Source organism: Hyla sarda, chromosome 1 (genome assembly GCF_029499605.1).
Source record: "Hyla sarda isolate aHylSar1 chromosome 1, aHylSar1.hap1, whole genome shotgun sequence".
Classification (NCBI taxonomy): domain Eukaryota; kingdom Metazoa; phylum Chordata; class Amphibia; order Anura; family Hylidae; genus Hyla; species Hyla sarda.
Genome location: NC_079189.1, coordinates 315,962,586 through 315,980,840, shown reverse-complemented (window position 1 = coordinate 315,980,840; position 18,255 = coordinate 315,962,586). Strand labels below are relative to the sequence as shown.

The 18,255-nt window shown below is 42.3% G+C and overlaps 1 protein-coding gene across 3 annotated transcripts in view; it reads right to left on the bottom strand.

Annotated features, from left to right (window-relative positions):
- The window catches only part of FRMPD1 (FERM and PDZ domain containing 1), a 202,935-nt gene extending 187,139 nt beyond the window's left edge, over positions 1-15,796 (bottom strand). For all 3 annotated transcript variants that reach the window (XM_056518316.1, XM_056518318.1, XM_056518317.1), the window contains exon 1: positions 15,594-15,796. The gene's annotated coding sequence lies outside the window, so the exon portion shown is untranslated. The remainder of the gene's footprint in view (positions 1-15,593) is intronic.
- Positions 15,797-18,255: the final 2,459 nt, after the last annotated feature.

Below are 18,255 nucleotides of genomic sequence, written 5' to 3'. Positions count from 1 at the left end.
CGCATCCCGGCTGGGAGTAATATCGCAGCGCACCCGGTCAGCAGGTCTGACCGGGGCGCTGCGAATGAGAGAACGCTGCGAGCGCTCCGGGGAGGAGCGGGGACCCGGAGCGCTCGGCGTAACAGTACCCCCCCCCCCCCCTTGGGTCTCCCCCTCTTTTTGGAGCCTGAGAACCTGAGGATAAGACTTTTGTCCAGGATGTTGTCCTCAGGTTCCCAGGATCTCTCCTCTGGGCCGCAATTCTCCCAGTCGACCAAGAAGAATCTTTTACCTCTGACCGTCTTGGATGCTAGAATCTCCTTCACAGAAAAGACGTCAGAAGATCCGGAAACTGGAGTGGGAGAAACAACTTTGGGAGAGAAGCGGTTAAGGATGAGTGGTTTAAGGAGAGAGACATGGAAGGCATTGGGAATACGGAGAGAAGGAGGAAGAAGGAGTTTGTAAGAGACAGGGTTGATCTGGCACTTGATTTTGAAAGGACCAAGATAGCGTGGTCCCAGTTTATAACTGGGGACACAAAAGCGGACATATTTAGCGGAGAGCCATACCTTGTCTCCGGGAGCAAAAATGGGGGGAGTTCTTCTTTTTTTATCAGCAAATCTTTTCATCCGGGATGAAGCCTGTAAAAGAGAATTTTGGGTCTCTTTCCATATGGTGGAAAGATCACGAGTCACTTCATCCACAGCGGGCAAACCAGAGGGCAAGGGAGTAGGGAGGGGAGGAAGAGGGTGACGGCCGTACACCACGAAAAATGGGGATTTAGCAGAAGATTCGGAGACTCTGAAGTTGTATGAGAATTCGGCCTATGGTAGAAGATCTGCCCAGTCATCCTGGCGGGAGGAAACAAAATGCCGTAAATAGTCACCCAGGACCTGATTAACTCTTTCTACTTGCCCATTGGATTGGGGATGATAAGAAGAAGAGAAGTTTAATTTGATCTTGAGCTGTTTACAGAGGGCCCTCCAGAATTTAGACACGAATTGGACGCCTCTATCTGAGACGATATGCGTGGGCAAACCGTGAAGGCGAAAAATGTGTACAAAAAATTGCTTTGCCAACTGAGGCGCTGAAGAAAGACCAGGAAGAGGAATAAAATGTGCCATCTTGGAAAATCGATCAACGACCACCCAAACAACTGTGTTGCCACGGGATGAGGGCAAGTCCATAATAAAGTCCATACCAATCTGTGACCAAGGCTGTTCAGGAACAGGCAGAGGATGAAGGAGACCAGCAGGCTTCTGGCGAGGAGTCTTATCCCGGGCACAGACAGTACAGGCCCGCACGAAATCAATAACATCAGTCTCCAGAGTCGGCCACCAATAAAATCGAGAGATGAGTTGCAAGGATTTTTTGATGCCCACATGGCCTGCGAGGTGGGAGGAGTGTCCCCATTTGAGAATCCCGAGACGCTGGCGTGGAGAAACGAATGTCTTCCCTGGAGGAGTTTGCCTGATGGAAGCTGGAGAAGTGGAGATCAGACAGTCCGGAGGAATGATGTGTTGCGGAGAGACCTCTACTTCAGAGGCATCAGAAGAACGAGAGAGGGCATCGGCCCTAATGTTCTTGTCAGCAGGGCGAAAATGGATTTCAAAGTTAAAACGGGCAAAGAACAACGACCACCTAGCCTGGCGAGGGTTCAGTCGTTGGGCAGACTGGAGATAGGAGAGATTCTTGTGATCAGTGTATATGATAACTGGAAATTTTGATCCCTCCAGCAGGTGCCTCCATTCCTCAAGCGCCAATTTAATGGCCAGTAGTTCTCGATCCCCGATGGAATAGTTTCTCTCCGCCGGGGAAAAGGTCCTAGAAAAAAAAACACAAGTCACAGCATGCCCGGAAGAATTTTTTTGTAGAAGGACAGCTCCAGCTCCCACTGAGGAGGCATCTACCTCCAATAGGAAGGGTTTAGATGGGTCAGGTCTGGAGAGCACGGGAGCGGAAGAAAAGGCAGACTTGAGATGTTTAAAGGCGTCTTCCGCTTAGGGGGACCAGGACTTGGGATTGGCATTTTTCTTGGTTAGAGCCACGATAGGAGCCACAATAGTGGAAAAGTGTGGAATAAACTGTCTGTAATAATTGGCGAACCCCAAAAAACGTTGGCTAGCAAGGAGTCCGGAGGGGCGTGGCCAATCTAAGACGGCAGAGAGTTTATCTGGGTCCATTTGTAGTCCCTGGCCAGAGACCAAGTATCCTAGGAAAGGAAGAGATTGACATTCAAAGAGACATTTCTCCATTTTGGCATAAAGTTGATTGTCACGAAGTCTCTGAAGAACCATGCGGACATGCTGGCGATGTTCTTCTAAGTTGGCAGAAAAAATCAGAATATCGTCCAGATAAACCACAACACAGGAATATAGGAGATCACGAAAAATTTCATTAACAAAGTCTTGGAAGACGGCAGGGGCGTTGCATAGGCCAAAGGGCATGACCAGATACTCAAAGTGTCCATCTCTGGTGTTAAATGCGGTCTTCCATTCGTCCCCCTCCCTGATGCGGATGAGATTATAAGCACCTCTTAAGTCCAGTTTGGTAAAGATGTGGGCACCTTGTAAGCGATCAAAGAGTTCCGAGATAAGAGGTAAGGGGTAGCGTTTTTTTACCGTGATTTTATTAAGTCCGCGGTAATCAATACAAGGACGTAGGGAGCCATCTTTTTTGGACACAAAAAAAAATCCAGCTCCGGCAGGAGAGGAGGACTTGCGGATAAACCCCTTTTTTAAATTCTCCTGGATGTACTCCGACATGGCAAGAGTCTCAGGAGCAGACAGAGGATAGATTCTGCCCCGGGGTGGGGTAGTACCCGGGAGGAGGTCAATAGGACAGTCATAAGGCCTGTGAGGAGGTAAAGTCTCAGCTTGCTTTTTGCAAAAAACGTCAGAATAGTCCATATAAGCCTTAGGAAGACCGGATACAGTGGGAACCACAGGGTCACGGCAAGGAGTACTGGGAACCGATTTAAGACAGTCCTTGTGACAAGAAGTACCCCAGTTCTTGATTTCTCCTGTGGACCAATCAAGGGTTGGGGAATGGCATTGAAGCCACGGTAATCCAAGAAGAATTTCAGAAGTGCAGTTGGAGAGGACTAAAAATTCAATTTTTTCGTGATGAGGTCCGATGCACATTAGGAGAGGTTCCGTGCGGTAACGCACGGTACAGTCCAATCTTTCATTGTTAACAGAATTGATGTAGAGGGGTCTGGCGAGACTGGTCACCGGGATGTTGAACCTGTTGATGAGAGAGGCCAAAATAAAATTTCCTGCAGATCCGGAATCCAAGAAGGCCGTAGCAGAGAAGGAGAAGGTAGAGGAAGATATCCGCACAGGCACAGTAAGGCGTGGAGAAGCAGAGTAGACATCAAGAACTGTCTCATCTTTGTGCGGAGTCAGCATACGTCTTTCCAGGCGGGGAGGACGGATAGGACAATCTTTCAAGAAGTGTTCGGTACCGGCACAGTACAGGCATAGGTTCTCCATGCGGCGTCGTGTCCTCTCTTGAGGTGTCAAGCAAGACCGGTCAACTTGCATAGCCTCCACGGCGGGAGGCACAGGAACGGATTGCAGAGGACCAGAGGAGAGAGGAGCCGGGGAGAGAAACCGCCTCGTGCGAACAAAGTCCATATCCTGGCAGAGCTCCTGACGCCTTTCGGAAAAAACGCATGTCAATGCGGGTGGCAAGATGAATAAGTTCATGCAGGTTAGCAGGAATTTCTCGTGCGGCCAGCACATCTTTAATGTTGCTGGATAGGCCTTTTTTAAAGGTCGCGCAGAGGGCCTCATTATTCCAGGATAATTCGGAGGCAAGAGTACGGAATTGGATGGCGTACTCGCTAACAGAAGAATTACCCTGGACCAGGTTCAGCAGGGCAGTCTCAGCAGAAGAGGCTCGGGCAGGTTCCTCAAAGATACTTCGGATCTCCGTGAAGAAGGAGTGTACAGAGGCAGTGACAGGGTCATTGCGGTCCCAGAGCGGTGTGGCCCATGACAGAGCTTTCCCAGACAGAAGGCTGACTACGAAAGCCACCTTAGACCTTTCAGTTGGAAACTGGTCCGACATCATCTCCAAGTGCAGGGAACATTGCGAAAGAAAGCCACGGCAAAACTTAGAGTCCCCATCAAATGTATCCGGCAAGGATAATCGTAAGCCGGAAGCGGCCACTCGCTGCGGAGGAGGTGCAGGAGCTGGCGGAGGAGATTGTTGCTGGAGCTGTGGTAATAGCTGCTGTAGCATCAGGATCAGTTGAGACAGCTGATGACCTTGTTGCGCTATCTGTTGCGACTGCTGGGCGACCACCGTGGTGAGGTCGGCGACAACTGGCAGTGGGACTTCAGCGGGATCCATGGCCGGATCTACTGTCACGATTCGACACAACACGCTGCGAGCGCTCCGGGGAGGAGCGGGGACCCGGAGCGCTCGGCGTAACAGTCATTTAAACCCCTAGGGGTCAGGGTCCTCCAACCGGTGAATCCATTGTGCCTCTTTTTGCAAGAGGTGACACGATCCATATCTTTATAACAGCAGGAAGCACAGACTTATTGGTAGTCACTTTTGGGTAAAATTTTGAAGGCAAACTATATAATGTTTACCATGAGCACTTTACCACTACATATCAAGAAATTACTATTCCTATTTAGCTCCGTAATTTCAAACAATTCCCAATTCATAACCTAAATAGGCAGATTTCAATTGAAATTTTGCATCTTCAGACTTGACACTGATTCAATCTTGTTCAGTAAATGCAACATTATACTTCCTTTTACATTTATTACGAATGACATAAAGTTGGGAAGTCACTTTTGGTTCATATATTTGTGCCTAGGGCACATCACTGCATTTGAGGTTTCTATGTCTCATAATATGCTAGATAACCTGTGAGCTGGGAGGCTGATGTTATCCACCAGTGATATACATATTGCAAGTAATGTAATATCTAAATCTGCCAAAGCATTCTGAATTAATTACATAAAGGTACATATTCTTCAAAACAAAGAAATAATATATTGAGATATTGGGACTTACGGTAATTTCAACACCCACAATAGCAATTTTGTTTTTAGATTAAAAAAAAGAAACATAAAGCATTTGTGACTATGCAGAATTGTTCCGTAAAGCTCAGTTCTACCTCCTAATTTTTTGTCTCACTGGTTAGTCAGCTGGTTGTAGCATATAATCATTCTGTCCTAGCAAGATTAAAGTTTGGTTCTGCTTACAGTGCCTTCCTACTGCGCAGGGCTTCTGCTTCTGCACAGAAAAAAAGCTCAATAACCAGAGCTTCAGCTAAAGGCATGGTGAAAAAACACAATTGCTGGAGCCTGTGATAAGACAGATGGTAAGGCTCCCTAAAGAATGCAACAAAGCTAAAAAGCTTCCCTAGAGCAGACAATGAAGAACCAAATTAGTGAGTAAGCATTGCCTAAAGGTACTGACATACCATTTTAGTTGTAAAATACCACCTACACATACACTTTAGTTTCCTATAAACATAAATTCTGAATCAGATACTGCAATTAATGAATCACATGGATCAATGCAAACATAAGGTCCATATGAAAGCATGTCTGAATATATCCAATCTTCAATTTTTTACCCTGTCTTTTGGGCACAGTAAATCTTAAAAAGTTAGTTTACAATTATTAGAGAATAATTCATTAGAACTTTATAACTTTTAAGGGGGTTATGCATTCTCAGGTAAATGAAGCTTAAAGAAGATGTCCAGCTGTAATAATCGTATCCCCTATCCTGCGGATAGGGGATAAGTGTCTGATCGTGTGGGGTTTGACCACTGGGACCCCCCTTATTTTCCGGTACAGGGCCCTGGCTCAGCTCAGCTTCTCAGCTCAGGCCCTGTCTTCGCCTCTCCCATTGAGATGAATGGAGGGGGCGTGTTTTGACCAGCTGACGTGCTGGATACGAAACCCACTCTAAGGGTGGGGTCCCAAGTAACAGATCTGCAGCGTATTTTAAGCTGCGGATCCACCGATGACCCAACAGTTTGCCTCCTGCTGTGCCTGTCTGCTTATAGCGGCAATCCTCGAGACCCACGCGCATGCGCAGTGTACTCACAGTCATCGCTGCCACTCTCGGCCCAGTTCAGGGATCAGGGGGAGTAAAATACGCTGCGGATCCGTGACGTGTGGCCCTACCATAGCAGAGCAGAGCTGGAGCCGAGCTGGGGCCCCGTATGGGAGATTGCGGGGGTCCCAGCGGTTGGACACCCTGTGATCAGACAGTTATCCTCTATCCTGTGAATATGGAATAGGTTAATTACCGCTGTACATCTTCTTTAATGGTGTTTTTTTGGCAGCTATAAAGTTGTTAAACAATATAATACATTAACTTTATGTTTGCAGAAATGTTTCTTTCCTGATGTCTTACAGTCAGGCAAAGTTTCGGTCCTGTGGTGGTCTCAAAGCACAGCACTTATTAGCGAAGACAATTGCAGGGGTTTTGCTTAATCTTCATCCAACAATGACCTCAATTTTATATTATTTTAACACTAAGAACTAAAGTAATTTGACTGATACGATCATACAATTTGTTCTTCTATTAATCATATTATTTGCTGGGCTCATGGAGAGTTCGTCCTTGCTTACTTTTAACAGAACGTACTTGGAGGACACAGATGTAAAAGAACTTGGTTAAAGATTTTCTAAGGCCTTCATTACAAATAAAATCATGTATCATGCACAGATGCCTATGAACAAAAAATACAGTCTTTTAATCAATCTCAGGATTGTATGAGGGCTATAATGTCTCATTTGGTGCACTCAGCGAATGCTGACTAATGTATAATTATATAATATGTATTTTTAATAAAAATAACAAGCGCAAAAGACAATGTCAAAATTGTATTGCCAAAATGAGTGATATTTTACAAGCTGAAAAAGTTATTTGTTGCCTTTCACCCTTTGTATGTTACTCTCCATATGAATTTCCCATGCAACCTTGTCTCAAAAATGAAAAGTATGAAATATTGCTTAACGCTACTTGTCAAAGCCTACAGTATGCATTTGGGAACCAGGAAGTCTTACTATATGAACCATTACAAGAGCAGTTCTCTGAAAATGTATTCTTTTGGATTAGTTAAAAAATGTTTGAAGCAAAAGATAAAGGACTGAATATCCATACGGTGTAAACAGGTTCAGTATCTATATGTGCCTTCCCCCTACAAGAAGATATTTGAATTGTATTTTCTGTGGATATACAGTCAGTGTGTAGCAAAGTATCATAGTTATTGATAGTATATCCTCAGGATAGATCATTAATATCTGATTGGTGGGTGACAATACCGAGCACCATTGCCGATCATCTGTTTAGCAGAGCCCTGACTAGTGATGAGCGGCATTGGCCATATTTGATTTCGCAATATTTCACGAATATATAGACGAATATTCGTCCTATATTCGCGAATTTTGCGTATTCTTTATATTCGCATATGCGAATATTTGCATATGTGAATATTTGCATATTCGCATATTCGAGAAAGAAAGCAGTGAGGGGGTGGGCAACTTTACTATTGGTTGCTAGGGATGTTGTTGATAACCTCTGACAAGTGTATTTGCATCATTCTAATTGGCCCACAAGTGAAAAGAAGGCATATGCGAATATTCACATATGAGAATATACGCATATCCGAATATGCGCAAATGCAAATATGCGCATATGCGAAGATGCGCATATGCGGAAAACAAATATTAGCAATTTCGAATATATAGCGAATATATTCGCAATATTCATGAATTTGCGATATTCGCGATAAAAATTTGAAAGGCGAATATTCGCGCCCAACACTAGCCATGACACCGGGATGTACATTCACTTTAATAGCAGCTGAGCTGCAGCAATCCAGCATAGCCATGACACAATGTATGAAGCCAGGGCCTCCAGGTCTGTTCAATGTGTACATCTAGGTGTCATCGCTCTAGCAAACAGTTGATCAGTGAGGGAATCAGATGTTACTTGCCCACCAATCAGATACTGATGGCCTATCATGAATGTAGGCCATGAATCATTAAAGGGGTACTCAGTTCCCTTGCTTTCGGAGCTCCGCTGCCCAGCGTCCGGAAGTTATTGTTCCGAACGATGTGTGTGTGTGGGCTTCCGTGTTCAGGGCCGCCCCTCGTCATGTCACGAACGCCCCCTCAACGAAAGTCTATGGGAAGGGGGCGGGCGTGATGTCACAAGGGGCGGCCCTGAACACGGAAGCTTGCACACACATCGTTCGGAGCAATAAATTCCAAACGCTGGGGAGCGGAGCTCCTAAAGCAAGGGAACGGAGTACCTCTTTAAGTCCTGGAAACCCCCTTTAGAAGACAAGCTGTGTGGGAATATGAAAAAAACCTCAGATATGTAGCACAACAATGCTTAATAAAAGGGCACTCAATGTTTTTCAGAGTTACAAACTACATTTATCTATAGATCACAATTCAGCTGTTTTCATTTTGGTAACAACTGGTATATGTAAGAGGCTGGATATAATACATCTGCAATCAAAAGTATCCACCATCCTCTATTGCAAATAATATTTATTTGCAGAGGTTCAAACTAGAGCATTGCATTGGGATGGTGACCAGCCCCAAAACATGCAGGCGCGAGCGGTCAGGAGGCTGCTGCGGGCAGGAGCGGACAATTAGGCGCTATGCCTGCAGGTCCCGCAAATCCTGCAAAATCCCGCACTGCCGCAGCCGGGGTGCCGGCAAAAAGGGAAAGATGCCTGCCGCCGACAAAATAATAATTATTATTTTTATTTCCCAGCCTGAATGCCTGTGACTCACCGCGCCGCAAGGGGGAAGGGAAGTCTGTGTATGCATTGAGTGTGCGTGCGCACACAGCCTCCCCCTCCCCTTGCGGCGCCGTGAGTGAGGTGCAGGCCTGGAAGGGGATCCACGCTCGCACATGGATGCAGGGGATGCTGCTCCGGAACCACAGCTCAGCTTCAGGTACCCCACTCTTGTTGTCACCCCTGTTCCCCCACTCCCCTCTTAGCCCTCTGTCACTCCTGTCTTCACCCCTGTTCCCCCCCATTCAGCCATCTGTCACCCCTGTTCCCCCCCTTCAGCCCTCCAAACCCCTGCTTTACACATGGGGGTATGTGCAGAGCATTGCACCCTAGTTTCTGTACTACAGCCACTAGAGTGCAAAGCTCTGCGCATATCCCCATGTGTATAGTAATGTACAATGTTAGCAGGAGCGGGCGGGATTGGACAAAGATATTGTAGGAGCAGGCGGGAGTGTAGAAAACACCCTGCGGGAGCAAGCAGAAATGGACAGAAATTCACTGGGAGTAGGATAAAAAAAAAACAGTCCCGCGCAGGGCTCTAGTACAAATGCTCCACTGTTTGCAAAAAAAAAAAAATACAATGTAAATAGATAAACACAACTAATATAACAAGTGGCTTCTCGAAATTTAGAGCAAAATGGCACTACAAAATAACTATCCTTTTTTTTTACAAAGGGCAAATAATGCATTATACAGACAGATTTGTTTAGTACTTATTAGAGCACCCTTTTGCTGTTATGTGATTGTGATGCATAGCCAGGCACTATCATTGTTTTTGAGAAATCTTAGCCCATTCCTCATGAGAATGGCCTCCAATGTATTAATTGTATTGGGTCTGCATGCTATAACTGCCTTCTTCAAGTCCAACCTAAGATTTTTTTATGGGGTTCAAGTCAGATGACTACAATGGTCACTACAGAATCTTCCAGGACTTCTATTGAAACCCAACTTTGGTGGACTTTGAGTTATACTTGGGTTCATTGTTCTGTTGGAAGGTCCAATGATGCCTAAGCTTTAGCTTCCTCACAGAAGACATGACATTATCCATATGTAGGACATTTTCCTGCATGCTTTACTGTAGGCAGGGTGTTCTTTTAGGTGTATACATTCTTTCTCCTGCAGACATACTGCTGATCCATAGGCCCCATAAGTTCCAGTTTTTACTATTTCATTATTGGCTTATGAATTAGATTTTTGGCTTCTTTGACTTATTTTATTTTATTTTTTTAATAACTTTTCTTGTGCTTTTGGGTCAGTAGAGGTGTACTTTTGAAGTTGGGCATGAAGACCCTTAGTGAATATACTGTACAAATGGAAACATTAGTGCTGGCTGCTGCCAAATATTGCTGCATGTCTTTTGCAGTTACTCAAGGGTTTTTGACCAATAACCTCCATGGGAATCTGGTGGAGGCCAGTGATGTGTCCTCTTTCTGCCACATCCAGGTATAGTAGCCAATGTTCATATAACTGTGAACTAAGCTTCCAACTATATCTCTAGGAACATTTAGTAACATTTGCTATGTTTTTGTATGCCTTTTCCTCTTTGTTAAAAGCAATAATCTCTTCCCTTTCTCTTTACTTATTTCTACCACGCCATAAAAAGTCACAGTCAACAAAGCCAGTCCAGGTATTTGAAGTAAATAAAGCCCTTGAAGCTGGAGACAACGCCCAATTTAGGCTAAGTTTCCACTTGGTTTTTTTTTGTTGGCAGTTTTTGGAAAACTGCCACTGCAGTTTTTGAGCCAAAGTCAGAAGTGGATCCATTTGGGAGAAGTGTAAGTCCTTCCATTATATGTCCTATTCCTTTTGAATACACTTCTGGCTTTGGCTCAAAAACAGCAGTGGTCAAAAACTGCCAGAAGAAAACCAAGTGGAATTTAGCCTTACCATTGAATAGCTCTGACACTGCAATAGTCGGTAAAAGTGCTATTTTGTGCTGAATTTGGTGAAACCATTTTGTTGCACTATTTACAGTGTTGATGTTCAATAATAGTTTTTTTTTTGTTTGTTTTTTGTTTGTAAACAGATGTTTGTACATGTTTGTACATGTTTTAAATTAATCTACTATGAGTGTTGAAAAACTGTTTGTGTGAGAGACTTCCTCGTGCTTGAGTTGCTGAGTTGCCCATAGTAACCAATCAGATCGCTTCTTTCATTTTTGAAAAGACCTGTGAACCGATTGGTTGCTATGGGAAACTCAGCAACTTGGGACAGGTTTGAGAAATCTCCCCCTGGAAGTGTTGGGATACATGTGGTTGGTCATATGCTGTCAGTTAAGTAGAAAGTTACAGTTTGGGTTTAACTGATATAAATGCTAAAAGAATTAAAGCATGAAACATGTAGAATATAAAAAATCTATTTGTACCAGTTTAATAATATATTTAACATTATCTATCTCTGCTGACAATATGCGGTAACTGATCAACACGTTGTGTTAGCGAAAGTAACACAGTCAACATCAAGCCAAAGAGTCAGCAGAACCACTGACAAATAAAACGAGTAAAACAAAAAAGAAGCCTGGTTGGCATAAAGGTGATGTCACCACAATTCTTTTTCTCCTGGTAACATAGTTGAAACCACACCGACTGGTTGCCAGGGAGCTGGAGCAAACTGTTCCTGAGCACTACAGAAATGAAAGGAAGGCTACGGAGATCTGCTTCGAGCACCAGAAGCACAATGAAGAGCTGGGCCTCTTCAAAACAGGATCTTCTACAAAATGAACTTACTACGAATTTTATCTTCTAATATAGGAAAAATGTATGTTCCATCGAAAAGTTTTTTTCTTTTCAAATAATAAAAATAACAAAATATCCAAATTCTATAGATGTGTGTTTTTTAGATATTCTCTCACAAATAGCATTTATAATAGCTACATTTCTATGACAATAATTTGGGCTATGGTGGAATCTTCCACAAATCTTGTAAATTGATATGCCAAATTAACAAAGAGTTTCCTGCATGTGCCCTGTAATTTTTCATTAAAGGGAATCTGTCATCAGCATCACCCGCACTAACCTATTGGTATAGGCTTGTAGTGTGGGTGACACTGATGGCAAATGTACTTAACATTTTCTGATGCGTGCCCCAATGTCACCGATATTCCTAATATTCCTTGTAGGGTAGTCCAAGGAACTAAACTTTTTAAACACTTATCCCCTATCCACAGGATATCTTATGTACAGGGCCCTAGTTACTTACATGTCCTCAAGGCAGAGTGGTCCTACCTTCTTGGGCAAGCCCAAGTGATGGCCCGCTCAGCCAATCACTGGCTGCAGCAATGGACGCCTCTGCCAGTGATTGGCTGAGTTGGCAAAAACCTACATTTGTTTATAAAGATGCAGGGCTGTAGTGGGTGAGTAGCCGGGGGCCCTATACAGAAGACTGCAGAGGGTTTCTGTGGTTTAACAGACTACAGGATCAGACTACATAGGGTTAAGTTGCAGTCCGTTTCTGTGGAGACACAGTTTTGAATAGGAGCTGTAGAAAAAAAGAGCAACATAATTTATTAGTTGTTAATGAGAAAACTTTTCTGAACCCACTGGCAGTGCTAAATAGGCCTCAACACTGATTATATTCTATTTATATACTCTTTTATGGGAAGGGGAAATTGTACCCCTGGGTGAACCCCCCTCAGTACCCTCAGTTTCACAATGAATTTTACATCAAATATGAATACTATATAAATGTAGGAAATGACCCAATACATTTATAAGTAGTTGGAAATGCAACAGATTGACCCATTCTAAGGATTCCGTATGAATTTCTAAGTACCATTTGAAGATAGAATAACCTTATTGTAATATAATGTTTCTGTTTTGGAAAGCTGTAGGAAATGTAGTAACTGATAACCTTACAATGGTTTTGATAAGGAATTAAAATAGTTATGCCAGTATTAGTAGTGTTACAGTACGTAGCAAACAGGAGAATCATCTCTATTTTAATTTGTAATATTTTTGGAATTCAGTGCCTAATATGTGATGTCTTATTAGTCGATATATTTAAACTTAAAATTTAATATAGACTATGTAGCATTGGTGCCTTCACCATTTTCGCATGTGCAATTATTTGTTATAGTAAATTCTGGTTTGCATGTTTTGAGGAAGAAACTAAACATACCTTCATTTCACATTGAGCACAGATAAAGCGTACACTGCAGAAACTTGGTAAGCGCTATTTTGAAACACAGCCATTTCCACTGCGGTTTTCTTAGAGGTGAAAAAGTGCTTATTACATAGAGCATCCTGTAAAACACTTTGTCTGCTTACCAAGACTTATAACCAGTATCACTTACAGATTCAATAATGACAAATAAAGTATAGACATAGAGCTAAAGTATTGTAAATGCTGATTTCACCTAATATATTTATAATGTGGTTAATCCGTGTAGCAAAGTCAACCGCAGGATATTTGTAACAAATTTACTACCTTCATACCATCCTTTAGAAAATATATATGCCGAATACTTTTAATGCACGTCATCATTATTATGATTATATATATATATATATATATATATATATATATATATAGTCATTTAGTATGTGAAATGATGAACAGAAGATACACACAAAAGTCTGATGACAGCTCAGAGGTGTTAATGCCTAATAAAACAGATGTTTGACATGTAGCTACCTCTCCGAAACTACTGGACGGAGTCAGAAACCTTATAAATCACAGTGAAAATGCCCCTAATCCCAAGGATGGTCTGCTGGATACTGGATTGTTACTGGAGTTCTGATCACTTTCTGCTGAAATAAATGAATCTTACAGAATCCACTAAATGAGCCAGATATCATGGGGGAGATTTATTAAGACTAGCATGCTGCCCCAATGTACTCCAGTTGAGATGTGCCAAGTAGCATGTCCCATAACTTCTAACAAAAATGCATTCCATCACCATTCTAAACAGAGAGACTGAAGAAACCTTTCAAAAGTCAGTATGACTTTTTATAGATACAAATAGTGTTATTTGTGTCAGTATGAATGTGTGTAGTGATTGCATTTAAAAATGCCCCCCCCCCCCCCCCCCTATCTACAAGACAGGTCTTGCTTCATGTTGTTACAATGACTTTGGCCAAATAACTTTGTCTAACATGAAAAAAATTGTTAAATGATTCGCATACATAGAAGACCGATAAATCTTACACCTGTTATCACAATAACACACAATCTAATAAGGTAAATAATAATAATAACACACATGATCAACATATTCACTTCAGAAATGTAATAATCTCTCTATATATACTGTATATGGCTACTTTCATCACAAACTAATTGTGATCATAAATCGACTCTATATAAAATGTGTAATTTCTATTAAATCATCAAAATGTTACAAAACTATATCATGTGCTTTACACCATACTAAAACAGAAAGAACAGAATGCGAATCGGCACTGGTATAGCTGACTGCCCTTGCTTGTCGGGTAGGGATTAGTCGAACATGCTGATTTATGAACCGGGATCTCGGGAGGTGCTCAAAGTGACTCCAGTGAATATCGAAACATAAAGATAAGTAACGGAGCACTCACCTGGTCAATCGTCCAAATGCTGGCAGACTGTCACCGACGTGTAGTCATATCTTGGTAGGGAGGCCGACGTCTGAGCTCCCCCATACCATCCACCGCCTCCCAGCCAAGATATGACTGCACGTCGGTGACAGTCTGCCAGCTTTGGGACGATTGACCTGGTGAGTGCTTCGTTACTTATCTTTATGTTTCGATATATCATGTGCTTATTTACAGAGCTATCACATGGTGTATGTAAAACTTGTCACAGGAGACAGCTTACATAAAAATATTGACTTTATTTATTTACATCTGTCACATGAGGTACAATACTTTAGCTTGTGCCCTTTATGAAATGTATTCCTAAAGTCAGAACTAGAACTAAAGCTATGAGTTCTTCGAAAACTTTACTTTTCATTCAATAGGAGACAGGATCCCCCCCAGCATGAGGACAGCATCCCAAAAAAGTCTTTTTTCAGATGTATTGGTATGAAATTTCTGAATGATCATGAGAAATTCCTCCAGCCAAGCTACTTTTAAAGCAACTAAACACATGTACAGTAACTGGGACAATAGAAGGTTTACAAGAGATAGTACACAGTCGTCATAACGATCTTATTAAGTAGACATTATATTAAATACAATGATATTAAAATTGTAATGAATAAATAAAAAAACTAATACAAGAGTTACCATGCTGATAAGTATATTCATTATTTTATTCCCACAAGAGATATTATGTCGCACCGTATTAGGCATTAAAAAGGGTTAAAGGATCAGCTTGAAATAAGAGGACATCTGCACGCCAGACGAGCAGCTTTATTAATACAGTATATTCAGTAATATTCGGACTTGTAATTGTTTGGATGAGGACTGTTTCATTATGGGAATAGGCATGCACATGACGGCGGGAGGCCAGACTTACACTAATTCCAGTAGACAGTACTGTGTGGATGAAGTATACATGCATGATTTCATCATCGGCCATTGTCAAACTACTGACTTCAATTAGTGCTGGAGCGGGGAAAGCACTCAGCACTTATCACAGATAAGCCTTGAAACGTGACACAACAGAGAAAACCTCAAAGTGCAAATGTAGCAGAACTGAATTTGTTATTTATCTCTCTGGTTCTGCATTGTTTCTGCACTGTAATAACACTCTTCTTGTAGCAGGCTTGCCTATAGTCTACATGAGGAGTTGTGCCAAATATCAAACTAAGCATAACTACATACAGTTATTAGGCTCTTTAAAGATCCTAGATTTGCCCGTACAGTAAACACATAATAAATAAGAAGTAGCACTTTACCTTGCTGGAGAGGTCTCCAATACACGATGCAGAGCATGCTCTACTCTCAGCAGTGTTACCACTGACTGATGCTCTCCATCCCAGCTTTGTGTCCACATACAAAAGACACTGCCATGCAGGTGGGATGTAGTCAAAGAGGTCTCCAGATCCCACCAGAGAATTGCATACACATACAGTACAAGTCACCGCTGCTTTCTACTGAGCTTTTGCAGCTGCTGAGCAAAGATGCTTGAAAGTAACTCCACCCAGCTGACATCCCTCTGAGCATGTCCTGTATGTAGGAGCTAGGGCAGGCACACCTTCCTTAATGTGCTGGCCTTCCCACTTCTATTTCCATGGATTTTAGAGTACGAGAAATCAAATATTTAAAGAACTTCTATAGCTGTATATACGAATGCCTGGAAAAAAACTAAAAGATATGTATTGTTCTAACTTTGCAACCTGAGCTGAGCACTTTATGCAGGAGTCACAGAGGCAATATATATATATATATATATATATATATATATATATATATAGAGTAATCCAAAGAGAAACGGCACTCCCGAAGCTCAATATATATGAGTGCACGCAGAACCAGACCTTGGTCAGGGGTCCACAATTCACAGAAAGTCCATATAAATCCGCAGCACACAGGTCCAATATGGTGAAAAAAGAAAAAAAACTTTATTCCATCATGTGAATGTCATACAGCGACGTCTCTGCTGGCTCTTGAGGAGCTTGAGAAAGGCTGGGAGAGCCAGCAGAAACGTCGCTGTATGACATTCACATGATGGAATAAAGTTTTTTTTCTTTTTTCACCATATTGGACCTGTGATTTATATAGATCTATATATATATATATATATATAGAATAAAATACATTTTACTATAGTCATGGGGGGATTTATCAGTTGCTTTTTTTTCTCTCTTTTTTTGTGTATATTTTTAAAGTAGTTGTTAAGCACATATTTTTTTAGCAACATTTATAAAAACACACAATTCTTCATCAATTTTGTTAAAAAAAAATGTATATACTGCAACTGGTCGAAGTAGAGGTGCACCTAAATTTGTGACTTTTAAGAAAATGCACTAATGAAATTTTTCAGTAAAATACATGCTAACTACAAAACCACACCTCCATGTGGTGAAAAATGTAACCCATGTGCTTGCGAAAAAATCATAATGAATTCTGTACAAACAAAATTCACCACGTTTACCACTCTTTACAACCAATATAAGCAAAAGCAGCTTTATTACAAAGCAGGACCAGACTGGGACAAAAATTCAGCGATGGCTTTTGTTAGCTTTTGTGTGCTTGTGGGTTATGGCTGACGGGGTAGATCAGGACTGCAGGTTTGACAGCTGTTCTTACTGCAGAGCAAGAAAAGAGGTTCAAGCAGTCACCTCACTTCTGTCTCAACTACTACTCTCAGCCTGTGTCCTGTGATAGAAAAGCTCAGATGAACTGCATCACCTCTCTAAGCAAGTCAGCCAACTGAGGAAATCATCCTTTAGAACAGCATAGGACCAGGGGGTAAAACTGGACTCTACACAACTCTGTTACACACTGCATGGATTAAAGGGGTACTCTTGTGGAATCAAATGTTTTCAAATCAACTGGTGCCAGAAAGTTAAAGGATTAGTGCAGTGAAAAAGAACTTATTTCCTAGCCAAAGGTTAGGGGATAAGTTATAGATCGCGGGGGTCCGACTGCTGGGACCCCCCGTGATCTCCTGAACAGGGCCCTGGCAGTCTGCCGGAAGCGGCCATTCAAACCCCTGCAGGAAGTTGCGGCCGATACATAGAGGGGGCGTGTCAGCTGCCGGGGCCATGTTTAGGAGATCGTGAGGGGTCCCAGTAATCGGACCCCCGGAGATCTATATCCTTTCGATAGGGGATAAGTTATCTTTTCCTACACTACTCTTTTAAAAAGATTTGTAAATTACTTCTATTTGAAAATCTTTAGCCTTCTAGTACTTACATAACAAATTTCTCCTGATCTGGACAGTTCCTGACATGGACAAAGAAGTCAGGAGAGAGCATTGTGGTCAGACTGGAAAGAGCTACACAACTTCTTCTGGAGCATACAGCAGCTGATAAGTAGTGGATGGATTAAGATTTTTAAATAGAAGTAATTTACAAATCTGTATAACTTTCAGGCACCAAGTGATTATAAAAAAAATTCCACTGGAGTACCCCTTTAACTCTGTTTTGCAATGCAACTCCTTGAGTCCCAATATCTTGGCATCTATCTGCAACATTATAACATCAAGGACACCCTCCAAAATGCCATTGGTCAGGATACAGTTTCCAGGGTGTGCTCTTGGGGAAATCTCTCTATATAAACCCTGAGTGGACCCCCTCAACACCGCACCGGACCTAAGAGGAGAGTGAGACTTGCTCTGTTTCCACCTACCCTCTGTTACCATGACAGGGCTATGGTGCATCACAAGGCCCAGACATCCACAGCTCCCAAGCTTGTTCCACCAGCACTCACTTCTCTCTCTTCAGTCGCTGCACCATGACCACTGACACTATATACTAAATAAAACTTCTAAATTCAATATTACCCGCATATAGTGGTAAATATCAGTTTTGCACAGGCTCTGCATACCATATAAGTTATTACATTGCAGTTATATCCAGTGACTCGGAGTTGATGATTTTTCAGATTAAAGTC